This window comes from Gossypium arboreum, chromosome 10 (assembly GCF_025698485.1).
Source record: "Gossypium arboreum isolate Shixiya-1 chromosome 10, ASM2569848v2, whole genome shotgun sequence".
Lineage (NCBI taxonomy): Eukaryota > Viridiplantae > Streptophyta > Magnoliopsida > Malvales > Malvaceae > Gossypium > Gossypium arboreum.
In genome coordinates, this window is record NC_069079.1 from 55625826 (window position 1) to 55637952 (window position 12127).

The 12127-nt window shown below is 37.5% G+C and overlaps 1 long non-coding RNA gene across 1 annotated transcript; it reads left to right on the plus strand.

Annotated features, from left to right (window-relative positions):
- Window positions 1–2430: 2430 nt before the first annotated feature.
- On the plus strand, window positions 2431–11847 carry LOC128282455 (uncharacterized). The gene is made up of 3 exons (XR_008272729.1): window positions 2431–2588; window positions 10604–10645; window positions 11658–11847. It is a non-coding gene; the product is annotated as an uncharacterized LOC128282455 (long non-coding RNA).
- The last annotated feature ends 280 nt before the right edge of the window (window positions 11848–12127 follow it).

The following is a 12127-nucleotide window of genomic DNA, read 5'->3' on the forward strand; positions in this document are numbered from 1 at the left end:
GTGGAAGCCTCCAACAGCAAGCATGTGAGGTGAGCCTAAGCAGAGCCCTTTTGCATGGCCAATGGGATGATGATGGGTGATTGTTGATTAATGGTCTATATATATATATGGGGTCCCATGCTTGAGCTGGCTTCAATTATTAGCCCTTTTAATTGTTTGGCTGCGGCTCTACTAATTACCCTATTTTCAACCACTTTTCATACCCAGAGTTTGGTGAGAAACAGGCTTGAGATGAAGACAAGGAAACTAGTTTTGATAAATTCCTAGTTTAACATTGAAAGTCAACTCTTCCAATATATATATATATAGCTGCAGATGGGATATTTGCATTCTGAGTAAAATTTAAATATATTTATTATTTGCATTACATTCAAGTATTGTTAGATATACAAATCTATTAAATATCTAAAATCAATAAATAAAATTACCTTTAACTTTTTCATTTACTAATATGTAGATAATAAATTCAAATTCAGACATTCAAATATATTTTTCACAAAAGTGAAACGATTTTGGATATTTGCAATCATTATTTGCATAAATAATGTGAAATGATTTTATTTGCATAAATAGTTGCCTATACATGTCTATTTTTTTCATAAAAACATCATTAAAGAAGAGAAAATCACAAAGGTCATCAAGGACAACAAAACCCCATCTGACCAAGAGAACGAAAAGGAGACAAGGCCACAGGCCTAAACTTGACTCAAAGACAAAAACATATGACATGAACACCATTACAAAGGTGGCCATGCCTGGCAAAAAAAAAAAAAAAGAAAACCCACCAAAGCAAAGGATAATTGTTGATAGGACACAACCTCCAATAGAATGGAATGAGATGGATCAGTGCTTGATCAGAAGAGTGCCAACCATTCGAGTGAACCAAGGTCCCCCTAATGCGAAGATTCATTGTAGTGCTCATGTAAAAACTGAGGTTAAGACCTGCAACAACCTCTAATGTAATAGCACGAGATGTGTTTATCGTTTTGGATTAGTACTAAAATTTTAAAATTCCAAAAATATATAAATTAAAAATGATAGAATTAAAATATAGGGATTAAATTTGCAACTTGCAAATGTTACAAGGATTAGTAATAAAATTTGACCAAGCCTAAGCACTAAGCAGCTGACCTTCTTTCTTGGCTCCATTAATAATTGCACAATAATAAATTAACAAAATGACAAGACTAGTAATTCTCTAATATTATTTCGACTTTTGTTATGAAAAAGATTTTCAATTTTTATCGACCTATAATAAATATAAAATAACATTATAAAGACTTATTGATGTACAAAAAGACTTATTGATGTACAAACACGAATTTAAATATTGACGAGAGTTCGCTCGAAAACCGAGAGCCATATAAAGATATAGAAATTGAAGAAGTCTCAAGAGTATGTGAGCTACAGAGGATTTTGAAAGGACATGAACCCTCTCTTTCTCGTAGTTTTATCCTAAGTTTTAAATGGGATTCCCCTTATTTGGGTCATAAGAATAAGTTTATATATTCATTAAGTTCTGTGGGATAAGTGTAAAAGTGTGCAAGATTTGTGTAGTATATGTCGCATAATATTTAGTGAGGTGAGATGTGGTTAAGATATTTTTGAGGTTGATGGAACGAAGACGGTTGATTTAGCCAAATATTTCAAACACAATGAAAATATACAACAATAACTTTGATTAAAGAAAAGATTATAGAATGACATTACTTAAGATAAAAAAGTAATGAAAAAATCTTTACATTGTTCAAGAGATGTTTTTCATAAGGGTTAACCAAACTTTGTTTCTTTATTATCAGTTTTTTTATAACTGGGATGGGAACGGTGAATATTTAGGAATCAAATCTAAATTTTTATTCTTCTAACATAATACTTTTATCCCTAAATTAAGAGATTATTTTTATATTTTTATAAAATTTAATTAATTATAATGTTTAAATTAACTAGAATAATAGGTCAATAATAACAATCCATATCTATTACATATAAAAGGAATTTTATTCTCTTTAAAGTTACAACTTATAATTGCAAATGAGCTGTAACGCCCCAATTTTCGGGAATTCTGTGAATGTTGGCAAAAGTTCATGCTTTGATTTTGTCATTTGTGAGTGAAATTATGAAATAGAACCTACGTGAAAATGTTTGAAAATGCTATAGGCTAAATTGAAGTGGCCAAATAAATAGGAGTGCAAAATAGGAGGATTTGCATGACAAACCTCCCATTTTACATGAAGTGGCCAGCCATCATGTTGTTGTAGACAATATGAGCACTTGATATCCATAATTCATGGTACAAATTGATAATGGGTTAGGTAAATGTTCCATGATAATGTATTAGGTAAATATTCCATGATAATGGGTTAGGTAAATGTTCCATGATAATGGTTTAGGTAAATGTTCCATGATGGGCATTTCATGTCTTTTGTATTAAAGAATTAAATGGATGAAATATGAAATTTTATTAAAAGAAAAAGGGGTGAAAAGAACAAAGTTTTGTCCATCTTTGTTCATCATAGCCTAAAGTTAGAGAAGAGAAAGGAGAGGAGAAAGCTCTTGAATGTTCGGTCACTTGGGGAAGAAAATTGAAGGTAAGTTCATGGTAGTTTGCTTCTATCTTGATGTTCATGAGTTCTTCTTGATTCTACCTTAACTCTTGAAGCATATTTTGGTTTTTGGTTGTGTTGTGAGCATTTGGTCATGAATTAAAATGAAGGAAATGGTTGTTGTTTCATGTTCTTTTGATGAAAAATGGAAGTTGAGCCAAACAAATGAGCATGCATGTGCCTTAGATGCTAAGGGGAAAAATCGGCTAACATGTTGTGCTTTAAAATGATGAAATGGAGACTATACTTAAGTAAACTCATAGATATGTGATGATTGATTGGTGATATACATGTTTAAATAACATGCATGCGAGTTATGTGTGAAAGAGTGATTTGGTAATAAATCTGCTTGGGATAGCAGCAGTAACGTAAATTTGGAAAATCACCATAAATTGTGAGAGATGAGTTAGAAGGTGAATAAATTATGTAATTAAATCTTAATGAGTCTAGTTTCAAATGAAATAAACGAGAACATATTTTGAATTCTGTACAACGAGAAATTTGATTCGTAATGAAGAGTGGTCAGATTAGTCAAACAGTGAAACATGGGAAACTTTAAGAAAAATCTGGTATTGATTGGCCAAACCAAAAATTCTGAAAATTTTATGGATATAAGATATATGAGTCTATTTTCAGGGAAAATTAACGGCACTTGATTTGGAGTTTCGTAGCTCCAGTTATAAATGATTTAGTAACTGTTGCTCATGAAGACAGCTTGCAGTAAAATTATGATTATGTGGTAAACATTGACAAAAATTTGTTAATGAGTTACTTATTGATTTCTTATAAGCTTACTATGATCTGTAGGTATGGTTGGCCGAATATTGTAAGGGGTTAATACGTAGTTCGATTTGAATAGTTAGATTAACGTGTTAGTAATCAAATTGTAGGTAGTTCGTGTGGATCTCACAAGATATCGTCGCAAATGTGTGTAACTAACACCCTTTTTCTTAGTCCGGATCGACAAAAGTCGAAAAGTCGAAATGCCGAAAACCGTATTTTGTAAATTTACGAAAAGCGAATGCTCGTGAGGTAAATCGATTAATGTTTTTGGTAAGCTGCAAAATTTGGACTGCAAAGTGCATGATTTCTGTGCCCTCGATATTTTTGGGCTTAATAGGCCAAAATTGGAATGATAGGCCAATGGGCCCAATTCGGTAAGAAACCTCGCTACGTGATTCTGTTAGTACGTGAAAAGTAAGAATATGCATGAAAAACCCTAAAATAGATAAATTACTGAAATACCTTTAAAAGTGGAAAATTTACGCTTTTACCCTATTAGATAAATTACCAAATACCCCTAAGGTTAAATTGACCTAAATGCATGTTTGATCGTTGTTATTTATCGCATGCCATGTTGTTATTATCGATGCATGGGATTGGGATATTGACGGAGGAAGTACTGAAAGTGGCTTGTCCACGATCGGAGGCTTTGCCTCAATTTATCGTTAATCGAGCGAAAGCAACAACTGTGGAGTGTTGGGTGGGTGGGTTGAGCTATTCCCCACATGGAGTGTATGGCTGGTACGGGTGGAGTGTAGTGGTTGGTGGGTTGAGTAGTCTCCCCAAATGGGCTTGCATATGTTTACTGATGTTGCATGTATTTTGAAATGGGCCTATGGGCCATACTGTTATCTGAATAAGGGGCTAAGGCCCAATTTATTGTAATCTGAAAAGGGCTCTGGCCCAGTACCACTGTTACCCAAATGGGCTTGCATATGTTTACTGATGTTGCATGTATTTTTAAATGGGCCTATGGGCCATACTGTTATCTGAATAAGGGCTAAGGCCCGCTTTATTGTAATCAAAAGGGCTCGCCGAGTACCACTGCATACTGAATGGGCTTAGGCCCAATGGGCTTGAGTGACTTGGGCTTTGAATGGGTTTTCCTTACACACCGAGTTTCCCAAACTCACCCTTTTATTTTCATCCACGCAGAAATCCCCAACCATAGTGGGCTTCGAGCTGTGAGGGAATTCAGAGTGGCCACCCGTTCTGAAAGTTTGGTTTTCTTCTAGTGAACTGGACATCCTATTATTTACGTTGAGGTTTGGGTTTTAAATGTAATAAGGCCGCTTAATTATTTTTGATGGTTTTAATATGTATTACTAAGATATGTATTACTTATTTTAACTGTTGAAATTGGATAGCTTTAGGGTGCGTTTTCAAAAAAAAAAACAACAACTGATTTCAAAATAACACGACAACAAGCAAAGCTTCCGCAATGAAAGTATTTTCTAAAATTAATCACTTTTCCTAAAAATGACTTAATCAAATCAGTTTCCTAGAAATATACATGACGTTAAGGTGTGGCAATGGCGGTATGCATGTCTAGGATTGGATCCGAAGGGAGCTTGGTACTTAAGTAGTCCGATAGACTCACCTCCTCTTTTCCGGTTTCCTACCTAGTGCACAGCTTCCATTCACTTTAACCTATAATGAAATTATCTTTTAAAACACTAAGTAGGTTTTTCTGGATCAACAATATAAAATGTTTTGAACGCTTCGATGTGGCATGTCGGATCCGGCCATAACGTCTGGGCCGGGTTTAGGGGTGCTACATTTAGTGGTATCAAAGCCTAGGTTGCAACAACTCGGCTGTGGAATGGGTTTACAAAAACAAAGATTTTCGAAAACGAAAATTTTATAAAGAATGCAAAAAACTCAATTTTCAAAATTGAGATCTTTAAAATGTGGCATTCCGAATCTCCGGCTCAAGTCTATAAGTATTACTCTGAACTTTTTTAAATATTTTCCTGAATTATTTGTCTGTACTGAAACCCTATTAGGATACTCTAGATAGGATGATACTGAAACCATAGGAAAATCTAATAAGAGACTGAAACTGTAGCTAGACTTCGATTCTGTGAAAACAAACTCTGAACTACTGTCTGATTCATAAAACATCTGTAATAAATACTGGAATATTAATTGATGCATAAAAATTCGTAATTAAGATAATACGATATGAGTACAAGAGGCCGTGGACGAAGCCGAAGAAGTGCTCGAGCGAGATCTTCGTCTTCGAGACATATGCTGGCGGTGGATGCACTGGTACCACCGACAACAAAGGTAGAGTCTCATGACCGCGGTGTCGGGGATGATGCCCTGTCACAGGCAATGCTTCGTGTTCTGGAAAGGGTTGCCGGGACAAGTTCGGGCAACGAAATTCGAGGATCAATTTCTGAACGACTCTGGGCCAACGGAGCGGAGATCTTTAGGGGCGTGTCTGGTATAGCCCCGAATGTGGCAAAATATTGGTTGAAGGCCACAGAACGGATTATGGACAACTTGGACTGCTCTGAGGAGATTGTGAGTGGGGTATCTGTACTAAGTCCTTTGGGTCACTCGGTTAGGGTAGACAAACTGTATAGGGATGTACCCTTAGAAACTCAAGGTAGGATTTTCCCTGGAGATCTGATGGAGTTATCGTTCGGAGAGTTTGATCTCATTTTGGGAATGGACTGGCTTGTTAAGCATAAGATGACCCTAGATTGTGCTGCTAAATGAATGGTGTTAAGGACCACAAAGGATGAGGAGGTTATAGTGATAGGTGAGCGAAGGGATTATTTGTCCAATGTGGTGTCCGCTTTAAGAGCCGAAAAGTGGATTCAAAAAGGTTGTGAGGCCTATTTGGCATTTGTAAGTCAGTCAGAAGAGGAGGGACTGACAGTGGATAAGGTTAGGACCGTAAAGGAGTTCTAAGATGTTTTTTCGGAGGAGCTTCTAGGATTGCCTCCGAACCGAGAAGTTGAGTTTGGAAAAGATTTGTTACCTGGAACGGCACCCGTGTCCATCGCACCCTATAGGATGGCATCGAAGGAGTTAGTGGAATTAAAGACTCAAATTCAAGAGTTGTTGGATAGGGGCTTCATTAGGCCAAGCGTGTCTCCATGGGGAGCACCGGTGCTATTCATGAAAAAGAAGGATGGTGCGATGCAGATGTGCATCGATTATCGCCAGTTGAACAAATTGACGATTAAGAATAATTATCCACTGCCAAGGATTGACGATCTGTTTGACCAATTTAGAGGAGCTTTTGTATTTTCCAAGATCGACCTTCGATCTGGATATCATCAATTAAGGGTCAATGAGGCAGATATCCATAAGACAACATTCAGGACTCAGTATGGTCACTACGAGTTTCTGGTATTTGGACTGACAAACGCTCCTGCAGCATTTATGAATCTGATGAATCGTGTGTTCCAACCATTTTTTTAATCAGTTCGTAGTCGTCTTTATTAACGATATCCTGGTATATTCTGAAACCGAAGCGAAACATGATGAGCATCTCCGTATAGTCTGCAAGTGTTAAGGAGAAGGAACTTTTGTGAAGTTCAGAAGTCTGAACTTTGGTTGAGGGAGGTAACCTTCTTAGGACATGCGGTCTCTGCTGAGGGATTAAGGTGGACCTCGAAAAATTGAAGCGATTTTGGAGTGGAAGCCGCCTAGGTCGGTCGAAATACGGAGTTTTCTAGGACCGGCAGGATACTACGAAGGTTTGTGGAAGGTTTTTCGTGATGGCGACCTTTGACAAAACTCATAAGGAAAGGAGTATCGTTTGTATAGACTAAGAAACAGCAGGAAACTTTCGAGAAGTTGAAGAAAGTTCTAACTGAAGCACCTGTGTTAATTCAGCCAGAGTCTGAGAAGGATTTTACTGTGTACAGTGACGCATCACATGTAGGCTTGGGCTGTGTGTTAATACAGGAGGATAAGGTGGTTGCATATGCATCACGACAGCTTAAACCTCACGAAGGGAACTATCTTACTCATGATTTGGAGTTGGCGGCAGTGATATTTGCACTTAAGATTTAAAGACATTACTTGTACGGGGAGAGGTGTATTATATACACAGACCACAAGGGTCTTAAGTATTTGTTGAATCAGAAGGAGCTAAACCTTAGGCAAAGGAGATGGATTGAGTTGCTTAAGGATTATGACTGTTCGATCGAGTATCACCCAGGCAAGGCTAATATGGTAGCCGATGCTGTAAGTCGTAGAACTGTATCTGATCTGAGAGTAATGTTTGCTCGTCTGAGTCTGTATGATGATAGAAGTTTGTTGGCTGAGTTGCAAGTGAGGCCAACCTGGGTGGATCAGATTAAGGAAAAGAAGTTGAACGATGAGTCTTTGGTCGCTCGTTTTCAACAAGTTAAGGAAGGGGAAACTTCTGAGTTCTGCTTAAATGGTGATGGAGTTCTGTGTTTCCGAGGAAGAATTTGTGTTCCGAAGGACTCTGATTTAAGGCAGACAATATTGAAGGAAGCTCATGAGGGACTATGTGCCATGCATCCTGGAGGGAATAAGTTGTATCATGACTTACAAGAATTGTACTGGTGGCCTGGACTTAAACGAGAAGTAACAGAGTTTGTAGGGAAATGTCTGACATGCTAGCAAGTGAAAGCTGAGCATCAATTACCCTCTGGACTGTTACAGTCAGTGGGAGAGGGTAACCATGAACTTTGTGAGTGGGCTGCCCTTGACACCATCAAAGAAAGACTCGGTGTGGGTGATTGTGGATAGGTTGACCAAATCGGCCCATTTTATACCTATTCGTACTGACTTTTCACTTCAAAAGTTAGCCAAGTTGTATGTGGCGGAGATTGTGCGACTTCATGGAGTCTTAGTTTCAATTATTTTTGATCGGGATCCCAGATTTACATCTCGGTTTTGGCAAAGGTTACATGAGGCGTTGGGGACGCGATTGAATTTTAGTACAGCTTTCCATCCCCAGACTGATGGTTAATCGAAAAGGGTTATTCAGATTCTGGAGGACATGTTGAGGGATGCGTGATTGACTTTTGAGGTAGTTGAAGGATTACTTGCCGTTGGCGAATTTATGCATAAATAACAGCTACGCGTAGTATTCGAATGGCACCGTATGAAGCACTGTATGGACGAAGGTGTCGTACACCTAGTTGTTGGACTGAACTAGGAAAGCGACAAATTCTTGGACCAGAGTTGGTAGCTGATATTGAGGATAAGGTCAGAATAATTAGGGATCGGTTAAAAGAAGCATCTGATAGGAAAAAGTCGTATGCAGATTTGAAGCGTAAGGAGATTGAGTACTCAGTAGGTGATATGGTCTTCTTAAAAGTTTCTCCTTGGAAGAAGATATTAAGGTTCGGTAAGAATGGCAAGTTGAGTCCGCAGTTCATTGGGCCTTATCGGGTTTTGAAGCGAGTAGGCCCAGTGGCTTATCAATTGGAATTGCCTCCAGAGTTAGACAGGATTCACAATGTTTTTCACGTCTCCATGTTAAGGCGTTATCGTTCTGACCCTGCTCATGTGGTGCCAGTTGCAGAGATTGAAGTTCAGACTGATTTGACCTTTGAGGAGGAGCCTGTGCAAATATTGGCTCGAGATGTTAAGGTTCTCAGAAGGAAATCATGTCCGTTAGTGAAAGTACTTTAGGCGTAATCATGGAAGGAAGAAGCCACTTGGGAATCGAAGAGACTATCGTCAACAATACCCTCAACTAGTTGGATCGTAAATTTCGAGGACGAAATTTCTTTAAGGAGGGTAGAGTTGTAACGCCCCAATTTTCGGGAATTCTGTGAATGTTGGCAAAATTTCATGCTTTGATTTTGTCATTTGTGAGTGAAATTATGAAATAGAACCTATGTGAAAATGTTTGAAAATGCTATAGGCTAAATTGAAGTGGCCAAATAAATAGGAGTGCAAAATAGGAGGATTTCCATGACAAACCTTCCATTTTACATGAAATGGCCAGCCATCATGTTGTTGTAGACAATATGAGCACTTGATATCCATAATTCATGGTACAAATTGATAATGGGTTAGGTAAATGTTCCATGATAATGGATTAGGTAAATATTCCATGATAATGGGTTAGGTAAATGTTCCATGATAATGGTTTAGGTAAATGTTCCATGATGGACATTTCATGTCTTTTGTATTAAAGAATTAAATGGATGAAATATGAAATTTTATTAAAAGAAAAAGGGGTGAAAAGAACAAAGTTTTGTCCATCTTTGTTCATCATAGCCTAAAGTTAGAGAAGAGAAAGGAGAGGAGAAAGCTCTTGAATGTTCAAATCACTTGGGGAAGAAAATTGAAGGTAAGTTCATGGTAGTTTGCTTCTATCTTGATGTTCATGAGTTCTTCTTGATTCTACCTTAACTCTTGAAGCATATTTTGGATTTTGGTTGTGTTGTGAGCATTTGGTCATGAATTAAAATGAAGGAAATGGTTGTTGTTTCATGTTCTTTTGATGAAAAATGGAAGATAGGTGAAGTTGAGCCAAGCAAATGAGCATGCATGTGCCTTAGATGCTAAGGGGAAAAATTGGCTAACATGTTGTGCTTTAAAATGATGAAATGGAGACTATACTTAAGTAAACTCATAGATATGTGATGATTGATTGGTGATATACATGTTTAAATAACATGCATGCGAGTTATGTGTGAAAGAGTGATTTGGTAATAAATCTGCTTGGGATAGCAGCAGTAACGTGACTTTTGAAAATCACCATAAATTGTGAGAGATGAGTTAGAAGGTGAATAAATTATGTAATTAAATCTTAATGAGTCTAGTTTCAAAGGAAATAAACGAGAACATATTTTGAATTCTGTACAACGAGAAATTTTATTCGTAATGAAGAGTGGTCAGATTAGTCAAACAGTGAAACATGGGAAACTTTAAGAAAAATCTGGTATTGATTGGCCAAACCAAAAATTCTGAAAATTTTATGGATATAAGATATATGAGTCTATTTTCAGGGAAAATTAACGGCACTTGATTTGGAGTTTCGTAGCTCCAGTTATAAATGATTTAGTAACTGTTGCTCAGGAAGACAGCTTGCAGTGAAATTATGATTATGTGGTAAACATTGACAAAAATTTGTTAATGAGTTACTTATTGATTTCTTATAAGCTTACTATGATCTGTAGGTGTGGTTGGCCGAATATTGTAAAGGGTTAATACGTAGTTCGTATTTGAATAGTTAGATTAACGTGTTAGTAATCCAATTGTAGGTAGTTCATGTGTGGATCTCGTCAGCATATCGTCGCAAACAGGTGTGTAACTAACACCCTCTTTCTTAGTCTGGATCGGTAAAAGTCGAAAAGCCGAAATGCCAAAAATCGGTATTTTGTAAATTTTCGAGTGTGCGAATGCTCATGAGGTAAATCGATTAATGTTTTTGGTAAGCTGCAAAATTTGGACTGCAAAGTGCATGATTTCTGTGCCCTCGATATTTTTGGGCTTAATGGGCCAAAATTGGAATGATAGGCCAACGGCCCAATTCGTAAAAACCTCGAGACGTGATTCTGTTAGTACGTGAAAAGTAGGAATATGCATGAAAAACCCTAAAATAGATAAATTACTGAAATACCTTTAAAAGTGGAAAATTTACGCTTTACCCCTATTAGATAAATTACCAAATACCCCTAGGTTAAATTGACCTAAATGCATGTTTGATCGTTGTTATTTATCGCATGCCATGTTGTTATTATCGATGCATGGGATTGGGATATTGACGGAGGAAGTACTGAAAGTGGCTTGTCCATGTATCGGAGGCTTTGCCTCGCCATTTGATAACTGAAAGCAAAGAAAGTCAAGAATCGTGGAGTGTTAATGGGTGGGTTGAGCTATTCCCTACATGGAGTGTATGGTGGTATAGGTGGAGTGTAGTGGTTGGTGGGTTGAGTAGTCTCCCAAATGGGCTTGCATATGTTTACCGATGTTGCATGTATTTTGAAATGGGCCTATGGGCCATATTATTATCTGAATAAGGGCTAAGGCCCAATTTATTGTAATCTGAAAAGGGCTCGCCCAGACCACATTACCCAAATGGGCTTGCATATGTTTACTGATGTTGCATGTATTTTTAAATGGGCCTATGGGCCATACATTATCTGAATAAGGGCTAAGGCCCGGTTTATTGTAATCTGAAAAGGGCTCGCCGAGTACCACTTTATTACTGAATGGGCTTAGGCCCAATGGGCTTGAGCCGACTTGGGCTTTGAATGGGTTTTCCTTACACACTGAGTTTCCCCAAACTCACCCCTTTTATTTTCATCCACGCAGGAAATCCCCAACCATAGTGGGCTTCGAGCTGTGAGGGAATTCAGAGTGGCCACCCGTTCTGAAAGTTTGGTTTTCTTCTAGTGAACTGGACATCCTATTATTTACGTTGAGGTTTGGGTTTTAAATGTAATAAGGCTGCTTAATTATTTTTGATGGTTTTAATATGTATTACTAAGATATGTATTACTTATTTTAACTGTTGAAATTGGATAGCTTTAGGGTGCGTTTTCAAAAAAAAAAAACAATTGATTTCAAAATAACACGACAACAAGCAAAGCTTCCGCAATAAAAGTATTTTCTAAAATTAATCACTTTTCCTAAAAATGACTTAATCAAATCAGTTTCCTAGAAATATACACGACGTTAAGGTGTGGCAATGGCGGTGTGCATGTCTAGGATTGGATCCGAAGGGAGCTTGGTACTTAAGTAGTCCGATAGACTCACCTCCTCTTTTCCCGTTTCCTACCTGG